Source organism: Mustela erminea, chromosome 3 (assembly GCF_009829155.1).
Source record: "Mustela erminea isolate mMusErm1 chromosome 3, mMusErm1.Pri, whole genome shotgun sequence".
NCBI classification, from domain to species: domain Eukaryota; kingdom Metazoa; phylum Chordata; class Mammalia; order Carnivora; family Mustelidae; genus Mustela; species Mustela erminea.
In genome coordinates, this window is record NC_045616.1 from 53,625,479 (window position 1) to 53,646,863 (window position 21,385).

At 36.9% G+C, this 21,385-nt stretch overlaps 1 pseudogene; it reads left to right on the forward strand.

The window, feature by feature from the left end:
- The window catches only part of LOC116587195, a 29,444-nt pseudogene extending 15,513 nt beyond the window's left edge, over positions 1 to 13,931 (forward strand).
- Positions 13,932 to 21,385: the final 7,454 nt, after the last annotated feature.

Here is a 21,385-nt window from a genome sequence, read left to right on the forward strand (position 1 = left end):
ATTTCTCAGCTGTAAACTGGGCATAATACGACCTACGTCAAGACTAGTAAGAATCAAATGAGGTAATCTGGAAAGACTTAGCACAATGCCTATTGCAGTAATCACAAACTAAATTGGTCTTTGTATAGGGTTTTCCTATAAAGGATCTCTTTGGATCTGAAACACAGAGGTCACGGTCTTTTCTTTTAAGATAAACTTTTCTTGCCTATTCCCAAATGTAATACGTCCTGTCCAGGTCATATGTTACGTCATAAACCTCCGTCTCTTTTCTCTCTTCTAGTGGTTGCTGTTAGGAGCCACAAGGCCATATTTCTGCTCCCCGCCTTTTTTCGAAGTGAAAAACTACACCCAACCTGGGGCTTGAACTCACAGCTTCAAGATCAAGACTTGCACGCTCTACTGACTGAGCCAGCTGGGCCCACTCCCTATTCTCTTTCCTGCACAGCATCTCCTGTTCCCCTTTTTGTTTCCATTTCGACACCTTCATGCCTGTCTGCAGACAGCTTTGGTTCTTCAGTAATCATGTCAAGCAGTATTTTTTGAGCTGTGGAATAACACACTAACCATGAATATGACTGTATTTTTTATCTGCCTGTAATAACTTGCTCAGGGTTTAAGAAAATCTGAGATCTTCTTTAAGTTGACTCCTTAGTCATGAAAACTGGAAAACGAAAAACTGAAAGTTACTAGGTACAGGATAGCAATTCATTTAAATAATCTTTGAATTGCCAAATATTATGTCTTATACTAAGAAACGTGATATTAGAGTGACAATGTTGGAAACACTAGACTAGTTATATCTCAGTGGAGATTATTTGCTTTCAAACTTGAAATTGGGAAGGTTTTTCCAAATAACCAAGGAAAAGACCAAATAACCAAATACCACCTGCATGAGATAAGTTTTGCATAATGATAATTTAGCCACAGAAGATGGGATTTTGAATTAAAAATCTAGGTTAGAAGACCATGCGTGCTCTGGCATTGTTTGGTTTCCTATTAACTTACTGTGTTTTGGTTCTCTCATTTAAAATAGAATCAACAAATCCTTGCTTCCTTTGTTTGTAGATCTATTTACCTATCTAGGTCTCAGATAGGTGAGAACCTTCTGTGTTCCTTGGAGGAAAGCTACTGTTTAAATTCAAGGTGTTTTTCTTGGAAATGGCAAGAGCACGGAAGCAGAGATATACACACTGACCTTCTGTGAGCTGCACTTGGCAGCCCTGAGGATTCCTGTATGCCTCTTTCTTAAGTCATAAAGCTGACAGGTGGGCCTCAGGTGCACGGGGGAGGTGGAAAACCTTATGTTATTATTTGGGGACGGCATGGACCATGTCATACGTAACATGCTAAAGATGAAGACCAAAAAAAGCCTCTTAGGTTCTCTTTGCCGTCCTTGAGGGTCTCGATGTTATTCATAGCAGAACTACTAGAGTGTAGAATCTGAGGCATTTTCTGCAGGAATTAAAAATAGAAAAGAGCTCACGATGTGTATGTGGGCAGAATGAATAGTAAGAACTGGCAGGGCCTGTTCCACCCCTCCTTCCTTTGAAATCTGATCCATAGTATCTTTCCTATTGTTTTCTGGCACAAATCTAAATTCTTTGTTTCAAATAGTGTCTTAATATTCGGGACTTTGGGTGCCTTATAAGCACTTATTTCGTTGTCATTTTCTCATGACTCAGTTCAGCAAATCTCCCAACCCGTGTATATATCTTTAGCTTTGTGCTGAAATCTTTGTTTTGCTTTGCAAGCCCAATATTATCCTGTAGCAGGTGCAAATTCTGTGTTTTCTGAGTTCTTAACGAACATAAATCCCCAGTGGAGATATTTGTCATTCCTTGCATGCCATTGTTCTGATAAAGATGCTTATAAAACACAGAGAGATCTTTTTCTAGATTCCATGGCTAAGCGTATGTTTCAAGAAAGGCCAGTGTTCATCAGGAAATGTGGAACTGTCTCTGAGTTTTTGTAGATATGTATGTGTGTCTTTGAGTGAGTTTGCTAGAAACAAAAGCCATTTTATTTATTGCAACCCTTTGCCTTCAGTTCAGTTCACACGAAGTGTCACACCGTGAAATTGTTATATATGACCTTTTCTTTGCTCCTGGAGTCATTTAGTCATTAAAACACAATTTAAAATGGTAATTGCTAGAAATGGGCATGATCAGAGAAGTGTTCCAGGGCAACTTTGCAAATAAATACAGAACATTTATAAGCACACTGTTTAAAACCAGTTTCCGAGACGCTATTTAAGAGATATCCGGGTGAGGGAAAATGAAACTGGTATTGCCTACCATTCATCTAGCCTGATTCATAATTTTCTGGAACCAAGCACTGTTTGGAAATAAAAGAATGGTACACTGACGTTTCTCTCTCTCTGTAGTTGACGGGAATGACTTGGGGGTGGAATCTCTGAGGTCACTGACTGTTATGTTAATAAAGTTATCTTTAGGATATCCTGCAACGTGCCACACACAGAGACAGATTTTGTCTTTACAACTTTATCTTGAACATGTACAAAGTTGCATGCCTGGGGCACCTGGGTGGCTCAGTCCGTTAAGCGTCTGCCTTTGGCTCAGGTCATGATCCCAGGGTCCTGGGATGGAACCCACATCCAGCTGCCTGCTCAGTGGGGAGCCTCCTTCTCTCTGTCCCTCTGCTTCTCCCCATGCTTGTGCTCGTTCGCTCTCCCTCTCTCCCTCTGTCGAATAAATAAATAAATAAATAAGTAAATTAGATCTTAAAAAAAAAAAAAAACGAAAGTTTCATGCCCATCCTAAAATAAATATGATGATATGGGTGATTCAGGAAAGCTTTGTTAGAAGAGTCTTTCCGCCTCTTTGTTTAGGTCAAAGGAAAGAAGAAATAATGCATTCACAGATACTTTACCGAGGAATTGCTGTCTCTTTCCCTGACTCATGTGTGAATTTAAAATGCAGCATGTAAATTAGAGGGATGAGTCTGACTTAAGCTTATTTTCTTCTTTATCATCAGTATAGCCTTAATATGGAAGTACTTTCTTTCTCCGCAAATAGATTCGGAAAACAACATAACAAAATTAGAACAGCAGCAACAGGAGCTTCTGAAACATGTTTTTAAAAGCAGGACATGAAGGTGTCCTTGAAGACTTCTTAGGCTGTCTGTAAATCAGTGTTAATCAGTGCTCCCAGGGATCCAGATTCTCTAGTTACCGGTTCTCCTGACACATCCCAGCGTCTGTGGTCTTCCTGGGCCCACTGGCAACAGGGCTGAGTCCACTGAATAAGTCATGGCTATCACGGTCTTTGCAAATCCTGCCAGCCTTAAATTTACACAAGAGTTGCATAAAAAGTTGTACATTTCATTACCTGGAGAGGTAGACATTTCTGGGCCTGAAAACATGGCACAACAGAAGGAAATCTAGACATTTCCTCCTTCCACTGACTCTGTAGCCCTCGATCTCAAAAACAGTGTGCTACAGATGCTTGTCTGAGCCGTAGATGAAGGCATAGGATGAGCTCCGTAATTCTTTTGGTTTTTATGTTTGTCACTAGTTTTCCAGGCCAGCTGGCTAAGCAGGGACTATTTCTAGCCTAAAGGAAGCTCTAAGGAAGACCTTGTGATTTAGTTGCTAAGTAAGTATTTCTGCAGATGCTGTTATCTTTAGGTAATGATGTCCTACTTTGCAAATGAAACTATGCATTTATTTTGGAGGAATAGATTTCAGAAATCTTGAGCTTTCTAAACGGGGATTCTGCTGTTAACTACTGGTGTGCCTAAAGACACCGACTCCCATAGGTGAGCACGGGCCTGGATGGGGTGTAGATTTCTCTTTGGCCTTGTAACTTGAGTGCCCACCAGGACTGAAAGTATTCTTGCTTCCCAGCCGGAATGGAAAACAAGCTGCCTGGTCTGGTTGGGGTGGGACATGTGGCTCCCTGTAACAGAAAGCTGCTCACTGTACTGTGGATACCGTGGTCCCCTTCTACGCGTGCTTCCTGCTTTGGAGAAGTCATTGCCTGTGGAAGGATATAATAAACTTTCTGCTTTGTCACCACTGGTTATAATACTTTAAATAACTCAGATTAGTTTGGGTTAAGCAGGATTGAAAAACATTATTCTTCTTGCCTGCAGGAGCAAATCATGAAAGATTTATTTTTAATCGCTCACTTGCCCTCTTTGCTGAAACTCAGTTTTGTGTACTTTGTCTTCTTCTTCTTTCCCTTGGAAATCCCATTTCCCACCTTATGTTAAAGTGAAATAGTTTGCAGATTGAGTTGTTTAATCCAAACAAATATGACTTCTTTGGCTCTCTTTGATTGTTCTGACCCCTTTTGTGTAGAGCTGACCACCCTGGCCATCTTGGGCACACTGGGGAGATGTAAGCATGAGTTGGGTGTCCAGATTGATTTTAAAATACCAATTCCATTGTTGGCTGTCCATATTAAACTGGGAAAATCATTTAACCTCTCAGAGCCTTCTTTTCTTAATATCTCTAAAGTAAATTATACAGAGCACACAGATAATCTAATACACTATTTGACTCAGAGTAGGAATATAATAAATACTACTTTCCAGTCCCACACCCTCCCCTAGGTCTTTTTGTTGTTATTGTTCACTGTTGTTGTCACAGTCTAGCAACTGGATACTTGCTGGTTTCATGACTGTAATGAAATTTTATGAAGAGATACAGTTCTAAGCATCTCAGAATTCTCATCAGATGCTACATGCCCTACCCATTCCCTCCTCTGACCCCAGTCCCACCATGCTAGCAAAATGTGAAACAAATAGCTACCTTTTTGTACAGTTGTCTTACAAAGGGAGAGGGAGGACTACAAAGTAGTTAAGTTTGAGGCTGCAGACAGGAAATGAACAGGTGGGAGTAGGACCTGGAATTCTTGCTTCCCATGGTGCTCTGATAAACATTACTAGATCGTACTCTCTGCTCAAAATGTCTCATCACCTATTTTATGTAAGTATCCAGAGAGATGGTTTGACATTTTGGTTTTTGAATTAAAAAAATCTCACGAAATTTTAGGCTGCTAAAATTTCTTAGTATATCGTATGCTATGCTCCAACACAGAAATTTTTTTAAAAAACAACAATTAAGCAGACCCCAGATCTATTAAAACCTAACACCTGACACAAGCCCTCTTTGATCCTAAATTCCAAAGTGAAGTTTCATTTAATGTCAGTATCAGCTGCTTTAGCACAATATAGACACATTCTCTGACTAGTGAGTAGCTTTGGTCGTTACAAATCTTGATTTTTAAAAAGTGTGCTTCCTTATAATTTTGGATGTAAAGTCAGCTGAACAACTACGAAAACCCCTCCGGTTAGCTTCCCAGTGCTGCATACATAATATTCCAATTTTCTCACAAGTAAACATAAAGTATACGATGAACTTGACCAGTATTTTGATAAACGTTGTTGAATATAAGACATATCTCCACAACTTCTTTACTGTTGTTACTAGGCCTCGCTAGTAAACAAACCACATTAGTCAGTATTAAGAAGACATTCTCTCATTCATTAACTGGGAATGGATATTGAACTTAGTTGATTCAATTTTAGAAAACCATTTTGCTAAAAATTTCTTAATTTATGTAATGTTCTTCTTATGATAGTCATTCTTAACTTTTTACTTAACGCTCTGGAAATGAAAATACCTTTTGAGATCTTTACTCCAGTCCGTATCTATTATGGCTTCTGAAATCCCTCTGAAATTTCCATGTTGAAATCCTACTCAGTTCGTCAGAATGTGACTGTATTTGGAGACAGGATCTACAAGACATAATTAAGGTGAAATTAGTTCACTAAAGTCAGCCCTAATAGAATATAGCTGGGACCCTTACAAGAACAGATCAGGTCAGAGACACAGAGAGAAGAAAGACAATGTGAAGACACCAGCAAAAAACTGCCATCTACAAGCCAAAGAAAGAGGTTTCAGAGGAAATCAACACTGCTGACAACGTGGTCTTGAACTTCTAGCCTCCAAAATTATGAGAAATAGATTTCTGTTGTTTAAACTACTCAGTCTGTGGTACTGAGTCCATGGTTATGGCAGTCCTAGCAAACTAATATAACATCTTAAATTTGGTAATAATATTGTCTGAGGGAGCAAGGATTTCTCATATGAATCTTTTCTTCTGCCAAAATTCCCCTTCTTTTTTTTTTTTAATACCACCAAAATGTGACTGAAAAACTTTCTGTGCTTAAGTATATTAAAAATCTTCTCTTACAAATATTCTGTAATTCAGACTTGAAACAAATCAAATTAACCTTTTCCCTCAGTTGTAATGAGCTAACGAGATCCTACTGAATAATCCATCACTGAGATAATTTTTACAAAATTGGCTTTAGGACAACATCTTCCAAATTCAATCAATTCTTAAGTCTTATTGCTTTTGCTACCTTTCTCATAAAATACAGATTTTTTTTTACCTTATTTTCCCTTCCAATTTTCATTACCTTAACACAAACACTAATGTCTCTTCTGTGCTCATATAGTAACTTCCCACATGTGCTCACATACAGACTTTCTCTACTTCCAAAATATTTATTACATTGACTCCAGAGTTATAATTATGACCAAAAACTTTTCATGCAAATTGCTTCAATAGTTTACCATTATCTACAGAATAAAATCCAAACTCCCTTCACAATACAATAGCAAATGTTTGTGATGTAGGTCCTGCATACTCGGTCTCCTCTGTGTCTGTTTTCAAACTCCCAAGCTCAACCCTTGTTTTACTCACTAAGATTTATTACCTAGAGCTCCTACAATGTGGTGGGCTTTTAAAAAAATGTCTGTATATCTTTGCATATGTTATTTTTACTGCCCCTAATGTTTCCCCTATATTCTCTAACCAACTTCTCATCCTCCGAGTCTTAGCTCAAATAATAACTTGTCTCTAGGTGAACTCAAATGGGCCTCCTGTGCTCCCAAGACATACTTTATAGCACCTTGTCCACCTCCACACTAGATCAATGTAGTTCCGAATTTGTCTACCGCACCTCCACAGTGAAGGGACCCAGTAACTATTAAGTGAATACAGCAAAGAGGTGGGTTATAGCATCACGAAATTTCTCTCATTCAAGCATTCAAGCATTCAAGAGGACTTTACATTTACCACAGAGTCTTTGTGGAAATGACCATAATGGAAGATTATTCGAACAGGGGGAATTTTCTCCACAGGAATGATGTAATTTGGGATTGTATGAGTAAAAAAGAATTGTATCAGGTAGGGGTGCCTGGGTAGCTCAGTCAATTAAATGTCTGCCTTTGGCTCAGGTCATGATCCCAGAATACTGGTTTCGAGGCTGATGTAGGGTTCCCTGGTCAGTGGGGGGGGGTCTGCTTCTCTCTGACCCTCTCCCTGCTTCTGCATGCACTCTCTCTCTCTCTTTCTCAAATAAGTAAAATCTTTAAGAAAAAAAAAAAAGAACAATACCAAGGAAATTGTAGTTTTGAACACATGGGGAAAGCAAAGACATGACAATTATAAATGGATATAAGTAATATAGTATTCTCTAAGTTCTGTAAGACATATATACATGTTCTAGATATATTTGTAATTTAATGTAATGTGAAGTAAACATAACTACTGAATATTAAATTTGATATTTATTAATTTTGCTAAATCTTCTAAAATGGATTTCATCTTCTTTGAAAACATAACAGCAGAATCACTTAAATAAAATTCTATAATTATATACTTGAAGTAAACTTGAAAGCATTATCAAGCATTAAAAAACATTTAGTGGCAAATGTCATTCTTTTCCCCTTATAATAGTTTATTTTGAATTAGTGTGGAGTGGGCCTAGATCTCTTTGAAAAGTTTGTGAATTTACATGCACAGCTGGTGGTGATGTAAATTAGAAAACATATCTGAAAGCAATTCAGTTTTATGTTTTTAGATGTTTCAAATTGTTCATAGTGTTTTAACTGGCATTTGCAATGCTGGAAGCTAATCTAAAACAAATCAGACATTTACAAAGGCTTCCTGGAAAAATAGGCTTATCACAATACTATCTCAAATTCAAAAACTTAGAAAAAAATCAATAAAAGATTGGTTAAAAAAACATGGTATCTCTGTTCAATAGAATATTGTACTGTCATTAAAGTTTACAGAAGTATGATAAAACATTAGTATCAAAATTGTGAAAAGCAGGTTACCAAATGATGCTTAAATAAAATTGCAATTATGATACTAAAAAATGCTGAAGGACAATGAAGCTGAAAGTTGGCAAAGGGAAGGAAATAACAAAGATCAGAGCTGAAATAAGTCACATGGAGACTAAAAGGGAAAAAAAAAAGATCAACGAAATTGAGCTGTTTTTTTAAATATAAACAAAATTGACAAACTTTTTTTTTTTTTTTTTGACAGAGAGAGAAATCACAAGTAGGCAGAGAGGCAGGCAGAGAGAGAGAGGGAAGCAGATTCCCTGCTGAGCAGAGAGCCCGATGCAGGACTTGATCCCAGGACCCTGAGATTATGACCTGAGCCGAAGGCAGCGGCTTAACCCACTGAGCCACCCAGGTGCCCCCCAAATTGACAAACTTTTAGCCAGATTCACTGAGAGCAAAAGAGGACTCAAATAAATAAAAATAGAATTGAAAGAGGAGATATTGTAACTGATAACACAGAAATATAAAGAATCATAAGAGAGTACTATGAAAAATTAGACTCCAAAAATTTGGACTACCTAGACAAATAAGTGAATTCCTAAAAACACACAACCTACCAAAACTGAATTATGAATAGAAAATATGAATACACTGATTACTAGTAAGAGATTGAATCAATAATCAGAAGCCCCCTAACAAACAAAAGTCTAGAACCAGATGGATTCACTGGTGATTTCTACCAAACATTTAAAGAAAAATGGATACCAATTCTTCTCAAACTCTTCACAGAAAATAGAAGAGGAGAATCACTTCTAAATCCTTCTTTTTTTTTTGTCTTGAAGCAGGCATTGACCTGATACCAGAATCAGGCAAGAATGCCACAAGAAGGAAAAGAAAATTACAGACCAATACTTCTGATGAATACAGTTGTAAAAATCCTCAACAAAATATTAGCAAACTAAATTCAATAATACATTAAAAAGATCATCCACCATGATAGAGTGGGATTTATTCCAGGAATGCAAGAATGGTTCAACATCTATAAATCAGTCAATGTGATACACTACATTAACAAAATGAAGGATAAAAATCATACGGTCATCTCCCTGGAACTGAGTCCAGGTCATCTCATCGGAGCAGAGAGCCCGATGCGGGGCTTGATCCCAAGACCCTGGGATCACGACCTGAGCTGAAGGCAGAGGCCTAACCCACTGAGCCACCCCGTCACGCCCCCCCCTTTTTTTAAAGATTTTATTTATTCATTTGACAGACAGAGATCACAAGCAGGCAGAGATGCAGGCAGAGAGAGAGGAAAAAGCATTTGACAAAATTCAACATCCCTTTTTGATAAAAACTTTGAGCAAAGTGGGTATACCAGAAATGTTCCTCAACAGAATAAAGGTCATATACATTAAACCCATAGCTAACATCGCACTCAATGGTGAAAAGGTAAAAGCTTTTCCTCTAAGATCAGGAAAAAGACAAGGATGGCCACTCTCACCACTTTTATTAGACAAAGTACTGAAGTCTTTGTCTAAGTAATTAAGCAAGAAAATAAAAGGCATGACAATTGGGAAAGAAAACATAAAACTATCACTACTTGCAAATGACATGATATTACATGTAGAAAATATTCCATCAAAAAACTATTAGAACTAATAAATCAGAATCAGTACCATTGTGGAATACAAAATCAATATATAAAAATCTGTTTCTAAAAACTAATAACAACTTATTAGGAAGAGAAATTAACAAAACAGACGCATTTATAATTGTATCAAAAAGGATAAAACATCTAGGAATAAGTTTAACCAAGGAGGTGAAAGACCTATACACCGAAAACTGTAAGACACTGATGAAATAAATTGAAGATGACACAAATAAATAGAAAGGCATTCCATTCTCATGGATTGGAGAAATTAATATTGTTAAAAATATCCATATTACTCAAAGCAATCTAAGATTCAGTACAGTTGCTATTAAAATTCCAATGGCCCTTTTCACAGAAACAGAACCAACAATCCTAAAATTTGTACGGAAACACAAAAGGCTCCAAATAGCCCAAGCACTCTTGAGAAAGAACAATGATGGGGCATCATGTTTCTTGACTTAAAACTATATCTTAAAGCTAAAAGCAATTTCAACAACGTGGTATTGGCATGAAAACAGACACATGGATCAGTGGAATGAGGTAGGAGTCCAGAAATAAACCCATGCATTATATAGGCAAGTAATATGTTACAAAGGAGCCAAGAATACATACATAATGGGAAAGGGCAGTCTATTTAATAAATGGTGTTGGGGTAACTAGACTTCCACATGCAAAAGAATAAAGCTGGACCATTCTCTTATACCATACATAAAAATTAACTTAAAATGGATTGAAGACTTGAATATAAGACCTAAACCTATAATTCCTAGAAGAAAACACAGCTTTTTAGCCTTTTTTACATTGGTCTTGGTGATGATTTTTTGGATTTTGATACCAAAAACAAAGGCAACAAGAGCAAAATAAACAAGTGGGACTGTATCAAATGAAAAAGATTCTGCATGGCAAAGGAAACCATCAACGAAGTGAAAAAGCAACCTACTAAATGGGAGAAAACATTTGCAGATCATCTACCTGATACGGGATTCGTAATCAAAACACATAAAGAACTCTAACAAGTTAAGTGCAAAAAAGACCAAACAATCCATTAAAAAATGGACAGAAGATGTGAATACACATTTTCCCAAGGAAGACCTACACGCGGACCTCACGCACATGAAAAACTGCTCAGCATTACTCATGATCAGGTAAATGTGAATCAAAACCACACTGAGATACTGTTAGAATGGCTAGTATCCAAAAGACAAGTAAAAACAAGTGTTGAGGATGTGGAGGAAGAGGGAAGCCTTGTACACTGTTTGTAGGAGTACACTTTGGTGCAGCGACTATGGAAAATAATATGGAGGTTTCTCAAAAAATTAAAAATAGAACTACTCTACAATCCAGCAATTCCACTTCTAGGTATTTATTCAAAGAAAATGAGAACACTAACGTAAAAATGTATATGCCCCCTGTGCTCATTGCAGCATTATTTACAACAGCCAGCACTTGGAAGCAACCTAAGGGTCCATCAGTGGATAAATGAATAAAGAAAATGTGGCATATATACACAATGGAATATCATTCAGCCGTAAAGAAAAATGAAATCTTGCCATTTGTGACAACATGAACGGGCCTTGAGGGAATTCTGCTAAGTGAAAGAAGTTAAACAGAGCAAGGCAAATATGACCTCACATTAATGTAGAATCTAAAAACAAAAAAAAAACAAAACAAAAGATAGAGAGAAAAACTGGTGGTTCTGAGAGGCAGAGGTAGGAATGTAGGCAAAAAGGGTGAAGGAGTTCAAAACACACCAATGTCCAGGTATAAAATAAATAAGTTCTGGGGACATAATATACATAATGGTGACTAAAGTTAATAATGCTGTACTGCATATTTGAAAATTGCTGAGAGAATAGATCTTAAAACTTCTCCTTACCAGGAACAAAATTTTTGCAACCATGTGACTCAATTAGACTTAATGTGGCAATCATTTCACAATATATACAAATATCAAACCATTATATTATACACCTGAAACTAATATGATGTTACATGTTAACTATATCTCAATTTTAAAAAATATGCTGGAAACAAACCTAAAAATTCTTCAAAATAGTAATGGTGACTATTACTGAATTGTAAATTCTTTAAAAGATTTTTGTTTACCTTTTCCAAGTTATATATATTCTAACAGTTATATATGCTATTTTTTATAATTGGAGATTTATTAACTTCCAAAATTATCCCATTGGTCTTAGCATTTTATCAGAGTTCTAGGGGCATAAGAAGTAGTTACTGTTACCTATGGACATGTCTCTCCTCTGAAAAATGATTTTTAGAATATCTCACTATCTTCTCATTTCCTCAGTTTATTTCACATTAAAATAGCATTTACTTGGGTGGATACCTCTTGGTTTTATGGAGGGTACTCTACTTCATGAAAACAACAGTGGCCATTATCTTAAATAACCCTATGCCCCTAAGAAAAACCTTTAAAATGCACCTTCAAAATATCTTGGCAACTTGCTACAATGGTACATGAAGAAAGGAAAAATTGATGATGGGCTATAATGTCTATTTCCTAACTAGCCTTTCCTCTAAGTTTGGTAATAAAAATATAAAGGTCATGTTTCTATTCAGATAGCCATAACAGAGACTCTTCCTTGGGAAGGTTGGTGACAGTATGCAGAAGCCAGCTGTCCATTTTCCCCTATGTCTCATATTTACTGTTCATTCCTGATCTTCCTCTGGGTGGTTTTTATTTGTAAAGCACAAATATGTGCTCTTATTTTATCCCTTGCTCTTGTTTTTATATGTAGTTTCAAATGGCATAGTCCTTATTTCAGTCAGGAATATTTAACTATATCCTCTGAGAATAAATTCAGATTTGCTCCTCCAGCAGTCCCACGGAGGTTTTTTGAGTAAATGACTTACTAAAAATATCCCATTCTTTTCTGAATCGTTCTGAGTGATCATTTCTAAAGGAAGCCTCTTCTTTCAGTATGGAACCACTGACACAGACAGATGCTCCCCTTTCCAGTCATTTTGAACACCAAATGAAAGAACAAATAAATCCAGCTATTTATTATCTGAGGACCTTTCGGATTTGTAGGAACGAAATGATGAAGAGAAAGACTTTAATGCTTTTATGTTCCTTCCATTCCTCTCCTAAGTTTTAACTTCGGCAATTTGCTTTTCAAAACCTGCCTCCAAGTCTTCATACTGCTGAAACAAAACCCCCGGGTCCGTGTAAACAGGTGGTTGGAGCTGGAATATTTCCAAGTGATCGTTCTGACCTGCGTACACCACTTAAAAGGGAGAAGATCTGGAACCGAGACAAGATGTCACTTAACATGCCCTCCTTGGAATGTGTTGGATGTCCTACACCTGACAGGCTCAGCACATGCCCACATCTTTTTCCTTTCCAGCGAGGAACACCCATTCAAGCAGAAAGATGAAAGTATGTACTATTTTGGGGGTTCTCCAAAAGTGAACAGCCTGCAAAAACGCAGTCTAAGAGCAGAGCCTTTGCGGGAACCTCTCCCACCACCGCGTCACCCCGCCACCCGCCCAGTCACCTGTACTGCAACCATGATGCCTCGTACCATTGTCTACTTCTTGCTGGAGAGTGCGGCCAGGCCCTGTGTAGGCTGCCGCAGACCAGGGGCGGAGCTGGAAAGAGAAGGTGGTGACCATGGAAACCTGGCTGCAGGGCTCACTCAAGACCCCCTGGGTATATGGGCAGCTTCCCAAGTTCCCGGATGGAGACTTTGCCCTGTATCAATCTAGTGCCATTCTGAGGCACCTGGGCCGCTCCCAGGGGCTGGATGGGAAGGACTGGCGGGGAGGCAGCTCTGGTGGATGCGGGGAATGATGGTGTGGAGAACTTCTGCTGCAAATACATCATTCTCATCTACACCAATTATGAGGCAGGCAAGGAGGAGTACCTGCAGTCACTACCAGGTCACCTGAAGCCTTCTGAGACGCTGCTGTCCCAGAACCAGGGTAGGCAGGCCTTTATCTCGGGCAACCAGATCTCCTTGCAGATACTACAACCTGCGGGACTTGCTGCTGATTCACCAGGCCCTGGATCCCACACTTTGTCCCCCATCCCACCCACAATTCCTTTCCCCTGCTCTCTGTCTGCTTGTCATACCTTAGCTCCTGGCCCAAGCTCAAGGTCTTCCTGAGGCCCTGAACCTCCCCATCAATGGCAACCAGAAGCAGTGAGAGCTTGTGGCTCCCTTGGCAGGAGGCGGGGACTGCCTGCCAACTGGTAAAATTTCCAAGAGAGAAAATAAAATAACAATAATAAATAAAAGCAGAGTTTTCTCAAGGAAAAATTACTACCTAACCATTTCCCTAGATACCGGTGTGACACACATGAACTGACTGATGGAGGAGGTGGCCTTGCCAAGACCAAGAGCTCAAACATTTTAAAGAAAATTCTAGTGGCGGAAAATTGAGATGTTAACTGGTATATGTGCCATTGGAAAATTTCCTAGATGTATTTTTTTAAAGATTTTATTTATTTATTCATGAGAGAGAGAGGCACAGGAAGAAGCAGGCTCCCCACTGGGCATGGAGCCCCATACTGGACTCGATCCCAGGATCATGGCCTGAGCCGAAGGCAGATGCTTAACCATCTGAGCCACCCAGGTGCCCCCTAGTTATTTTGTTTTAGAACTATTTCCTGAATTCAGAGACAACACATCACTAATGAATGATGACACACAAGGAATATAGCTCATTACTAATGAAATTATTTGAAGATTATCTTAACAACTGGTCAGTGAGAATAAAATATAAGCTTATGATTCTTGAAATGCCAGAAGGCTCATTTGAGCATTGACCATTTTATAGGTTCTCATGAATGATTACAAAGAACAAGTGAAAAATGTATTTAAATGTATTAAATGTATTTAAATTCTTGTATATGATTGTGGGGGTGAGTACAGTAGAATATGTGGAAATATTAAAACCTTCAAGACAGAAAGTCATAGTTTTCTAATCTATGAAATACATATAATGATTCCTGTCTTGGAACTACTTGTGGATTAAATGTAATAATATATTTGTAAGTGGTTTGTCATGGGAATGATTTACTGGAACTAGGATGAGACATTTAAAGATGGCTGCATATTGGGAAATTGCTTTCATCCCATTGGGGAACATACCCAAGTGAGTTACAATCTAAGATTTTGGAAATGAGAACAGGGACATAGTCTTATTGGCTACAGTGGTGTGATATGTTGCTGTGTCATAAAGAATAGCCAATAGAATGTTGTAAAGTCAGGAGAGGAAATAAGAATGAAGATGTTCAAATCGAATGAGTAGGTTGAAGTGTTAAAAGTGCTGAGAGAGATGACGAAACCAAACATGACTTGATAAGGAAAAAAAATTGCCAGAATACCAGGTAATCACTGCCTGGTCTTGACTGAAGGAAAGGATGAACAATGACAAGCAAAGCTGATTATAGAAGGTGAACTGTTATGATAGGAGTTTGCAGAAGTGCATACCATAGCTCCCTGCTTGAAAATATTCACTTATTCTTCCTTAGGATTCATATTTGATTCCTATTGCTGGTCACATTTCTTAGTCCCTAGAATATACTAAATAAATTTTCTTATATAAAGAATGAATGAGTATTTTAGGTTGGGTTCCCCAGCAGAAGCAGACTCTTAAATAAGGATTCAAGTGCAAGTAGTTTATTTGGAAGGTCTCAAGAAGTCTCAGTAGAAAAGTGGAGAAGACAAAAGAAGGGGGGGGTGTTCTCAAAAAGTGTATATTAGTGAGCAAGTGACCACTGTGAGCCACTGGGGCTCAATATTCTATTGGCATCTGAGAGATGATGTAGAACCCCAATTCTTACTGGTTGAGAGCTGCTGCTGAGGGCATCCATTCTCTATTACCTTCCTTCTGATCATGCAGAGAAAACCCTCAGACAAGGTATTTGTAGAAACAAATACCTAGGCTGTATAATGATGATTGTTGAGCAACAAGGAACAGGGAATAGATAGTGTCTACTCCAAAGAGGGCATGAGTAATGAGGGACTTACGCTTCCTTCCCTTGGATCTGTAGGTGATTTCAGTCTTCAAATGACCAAGAGTGAAATGCCAGTGCCTAAGTAACCATCAAGACATATTAATGAACATTTTCTTTATCATCGTAGTTAACTTCTGGGAGAAAACATACTTTATAGGAAAAGAGACACCAGTAGGAGAGAAGTCACTGATGAAGTGTATATAGAATCGGTGGCAAAGACTCCTTGAAAATAAATTTGTGACAGCAGTGTTGCCTAGATCAGGCTGTTTTTATGAAGATTCTGATAATAGTTATCCTATCTGAGAACTATAGGATAAGTGCAGCTGCATCCTGGAGAAACTGTGAAGCATGTGAACTTCGTCCCCCCCTCCCCACTTTCCTTCCCCTTCCCTTCCTCCTTCTTTTCCTTCTTTCCTCCCTTCCAAAATAGATATAAATATTAAACAGTTCTCCTCATCTTCTTGTAGTATAAGAATTCAGGTGATAGTGATACAAAATAGAACCCTCCAGTTTCCAGAAAATTTATGTTTGCTCCCTTTCTAATTAGGGTACTTAGAAAAGTTTCTATTTTTGATTTTGATTTTGATCCTTCAACTCAATTCTATACTTGTCTGACCTTAATAGGAGCTTAAACCAAGCACAGAAATCAGAGTTTGACCCGATATACTCACCCAGAGGGATTAATTGTCAAATATCTTTGATTTACTAGATTGAGAATTTTTAGTGTCCACATCCACTCTTTTGTGCAGAAGTTCAAGAGTAGTTATACTTAAACAGGACTATCTCCTCATGAGATGTCCCAATTTGTGTTATTAGCCTGTTCAAACTTTAAAGAATTAATAGCTTGGAACTGAGCATTTTATGGCTGCCTGCCTGCTTTTTCTTTGTCTCTGTTTGGTAATGTAAAATGTGGACTATATCCTGTGACCAAGCTCAAACACCTAACATTCTGTTCAAAAAGAGGTGGGATTTTAAAAATAACTGAATTATGTGGGAATTTTTTATTATATTTTAATTAGGTATAGCCTTGGGAAAAGTTGTGAAAATATTCTTACATATTCTTCTGGATGTCAGTTGCCTAGGGTGGTTCAAATTTTATAGTTTTCCCCTTTAGATTTTCTTTTGTTTAGATGCTTAGAAATAAATACAGTATTTACTTTTTGTCCCAAATAACAAAATAGAATATTTTTCAATGATTTTTCCTTTTAACCATTTCATCCACTGAACTCTGAATTTAATACATAAGGACTACATTTTTCTGTAGATACTTTTCCATTTAAATAACTAGTTTCAATATTTTCCATTTTATTCCATTAAATATTTTATATTTAAATATTTAAATTTAAATTTCTTCTATTAAAAATGAAGTAATCACAATTGCTCACCTTGAATCTCAGATTGGTGAAAAATTATTGTTCTCTATCTTTTTATAAGTTTCTCATAATGCCTACTATTAGCACATAAACCTTTGTGGTATCAGTGCCAGAAGAAGATAGTACATTCACTAATAGGAGACACAATTTATGGTGTGTGTTTATAGAACATCTGAAAAAAGCAGCTGCAGCTGTGTTCTTAAGAATCAGAACTCAGCCATAATAACATGAAGAAATATTGTTCAATGTATAAGAATAATTACTACTACTTTGTGTTATTTTGTATATCCTTAATTTATAACTATTTTGATCATTAAAAATAATATTTGAGTGTTTGAAGATCATTGTTACTTACAAAGAAACTGAAAAGATACAGAAACTATAGAAGAGTGTTTTGGTAGAGGATGTGGTTAGAAACTGCAAGAAAAAAAATCAATTAATGTTAAGACATTGCAAACCATTATCTTATCTCAATATTTTTTTTTCAAAATGAAATAAATCCCATAAGATCTTAACATCTGTATATACAAAATTCAATAAAACGGAGTATGTTTATACAGAGGTACTGTGCAGTAAGAGATTTTGTATAATTACCTTTTAAAAAGCTCAGTACATTTTAGAGAGCCAGTAAAATAAATTTCCATTTTTAATGAAAAGTTGTCCCATTACCTAGTTTGGATCATTTTGAAATTGGAGCCCCAGTTGACTATGGGTAATATTTTAAAATTTTCCTTTCTTTATATTTTACAGGTATTTTTTGATAGAAAAATGTATGTGCCTGATCAAAAATTTTAATTATTCAAAGAAGTTAGTATAATGAAATTAACTTTCTGTTCCCTGTCTCCTTGTCCTGTAGCTTCCTCTTAGAGGCGACTGATATTAATTTCTATATAATTAATAGTCTTCCAGTAATATCCATACTTTGACAATAACATAAGCAAAAGTTCATGATTTGTTATATATAAACAACTATTTATATATCTTTGGATTAGCATGTTATAGACACATTTTGGTGAATTACTTGTTCACTTAGTATCTTACCTATGATTTCATGACAGTGAGTTAAAATTCTAACTCAGTTTTTAAATTATGATACAGTATTACATTAGGAGGCTAGGATTTATTTTGTGTGTTGGGAACCCTATTGTCAGACATGAAACTCATTTCCATTCTTTTCACCAATGAACATTTACAGCAATCAACATTTTTTTTTACATATGTCTTTGCATACTGATATGTATTTCAATAGAATAAATTCCAAAACGAAGAGCTGCTGTTTTTAATTTTTATAGATATTAATTTTAATAGTAATTGACCAAGTTCCTTTCATTTTTTTTATTAAATGATATTTTAAATTGGAAAAGTAATTTAAAGCTTATTATTCCGGCTCTCTGAAAAGTAAGTGCCTATACCACTCATTTGTCACTTAGCCTAGGTGACTTTATATTTATTTTTCTAAAATAAATGTAAAAGTTCCTAATGGCTGTTATAATGTCTCCTGTATTTTGCTGTTCCTACTGCTAAGCAATAGGCCCATTTAAAACTCCTCTAACTAGGAACTAATAAATACAGCATTCAGTATAATTTTAACATCCATTCGCTCTTAATATTAGTAAGTTACTGCGAAATCCTACATTTGAACAGAACTGGAAAATGAAGAAATAATACAAATAGTCATGTTTTCCATGATGTCACATCCGTTGTTGCTTTTATAGTTTATTTATTAATTTTTTTAAAGGCTGCACCTGTGCATCAAATCATGAGGCATAGATAGAACTTTTCCCTTCATCAGTTCCTTGAGCACTTTGTTTTAGAATGTTGCAACAGGACTTTTAAACATCAAAATAAAAACACGAGGAAGAAACCCCCATCCTATGATCTATGGGGGCTAGTTACCTCCTTGGCAAATAGGAAGATTAAATTACTACAAAAAAAAAAATCCCTCTTTGCCTGCACTGGACAATTGTAAGCGTAGCTCTGAAATAGCACCGAAGACACTACAGGATCCTGTGGAGAGCTGTCTCTGACATCTGAGCTATATACTGGGCAGGCAAGTTGTTGATAAGAGCAGTAATACCTTCGGATGATGAAGAAAGAAAAGAAAAAGTATCGTGTTTCACAGATTGCTTGTACTCAAATATATTTTCTCAGTTGCAGATCCTCAGCTATTTCATTGAGTGGAAAGTTTTGAGTTGAAGAGTTTCAGGAAGAATCATGGTGCATTTGTTTAATGGCTTAGGAAACGCTTTTTATGGTAACTTAGTCTAGGAACAAACTCACTTTTTTAGATATTAATAAAATATTCTTTTTTTCATGTATTTTATACAAGAACACTGTAGATGCATCTTAAGATGTGACTATTTTAACAAATATTAGATTTGTATCAACCAGTTACATGCTGTATTTTGTAAATCATTGACTATTTTTTTTTAAAGATGGCCTACTTTGAGCCATTGTAGAGGTATATTTCTGTTTTTTGTCACCAAAAAAACAAGCTTAAACAAGTGTCAAAAATATGTCTTTTTCTGGTGTTTTGTTTCAGTGTGAATTATCATTTCTGTATTTGTTTAATGTAAAGGTGGAAACTCACCATTCAGTGCAAGTTTCAATAAAAAAAAATTCTTGTTAAAAAAAAAAAAACCAAAAATATGGACAATTGTTACTTGAATAGCTCTTATTCCCTTTTACATTTATTATTTATTTCTTTGGTTATCTATGCCTCTTAGAGATATGCATTAATTTTCCTTCTCTAGGATTTGCCTTTTCAGTTTGTGTTGTTGCCATTCTCTCTAACGCAGACATTCAAAAAAAATGCATATCCCATTAGAATTGTATTGTAATTTGAGTACAAGTAGATAGACAGATGGGCAAATGATGAGTACTGTGAAATAAACCTAAAAATATAAATGCAGCTTTGTTTGCAATGACAACTAATGCAACTAATTTAAATGAAGGGTCAGTTATTGCAATAAGCTAAAAAAATCATTAAAAATGATTTAAAAAAATCAAATCTCTCCTCATGTAGAAGCAGAAAGTACTCTTAGACTTTGAAGATCAGGCTTATGGGTTCAGATTATTTAGGTGATGATGATTAGGACAGGTGTCATTTTCTGACACTCCAGGGCAAGTAGCCTCGGGGTGTCACGACAGGGCACACCAGCTCAGTAACGTGAAATCATTCTAAATGGCACCTCGGAACTACTCTGGAAAGTTAGCTTTCTAATGAGAACTTAGCTACGAAAGCAGCACTTGGCTAGGTCACAACAGCTATCTCTGCCACTGCAGAGAAGAATTTCTTTTTTTTCTGCCAGCATTTAAAATGAAACTGCTTACATTTAGGAAATTATCAGTGTAAGTAAAAAATGAGGGGGGTGAGGCAGAGAGGCAGCTGGAAATACGTGATTAAAAGAATCATTTAGCTATAACGGCCAGGCTGGATGTGCATAACATTTAGGAAAAAAATTGAAAGCTACACACATAGAATTGAGGAAATTAATTTTATATAGATGTGTCAGAATGAGCTCTGTGATACACCGGCAGTTTAAAAGTGAAGAGAGGGGGACGCTTGGGTGGCTCAGTGGGTTAAGCCGCTGCCTTCGGCTCAGGTCATGATCTCAGGGTCCTGGGATCGAGTCCCGCATCGGGCTCTCTGCTCAGCAGGGAGCCTGCTTCCCTCTCTCTCTCTGCCTGCCTCTCCAACTACTTGTGATTTCTCTCTGTCAAATAAATAAATAAAATCTTAAAAAAAAAAAAGTGAAGAGAGGGCTATCAGATTCTGCTCTAAAACCAGTGTTAAAGGACTTGGTCTCAATCACGGTTTCTCTCCTGCTTGCAGACTCTCTGTAAACTAATGACCACTTACTCAACAAAAGTACCAAATATAGGCACAAAAATGGCTCAAACGCTTCCAGAAACATCTTTTTCAAGTTTAAGAGATAGGATGAAGAACAGGTCTAATAAGTTCCCTACTTTTATCAAATTACATCCTAGTCGGGTAACATACAATAATCAAGTAAGCATATATATTCATAATGTCACTTCAGAGAGTTTTAAATTCTGTAGAGGAAACAAAACAGAGTGCTGTGGTAGAATATGCCTGGTGTGTGGGTATTGTGGAGAGCATCAACATCACTCTGGGAAGGCACTCCAGATAAGGAAACATTCGTGCGAAAGCCAGAATGAGAAGGAATCAGCCACATGAAGATCCAGAGGAAGGGGGTTCTGTATAGACAAAGAGCCATTGCAAAGTCCTCTCCGTGGAAATG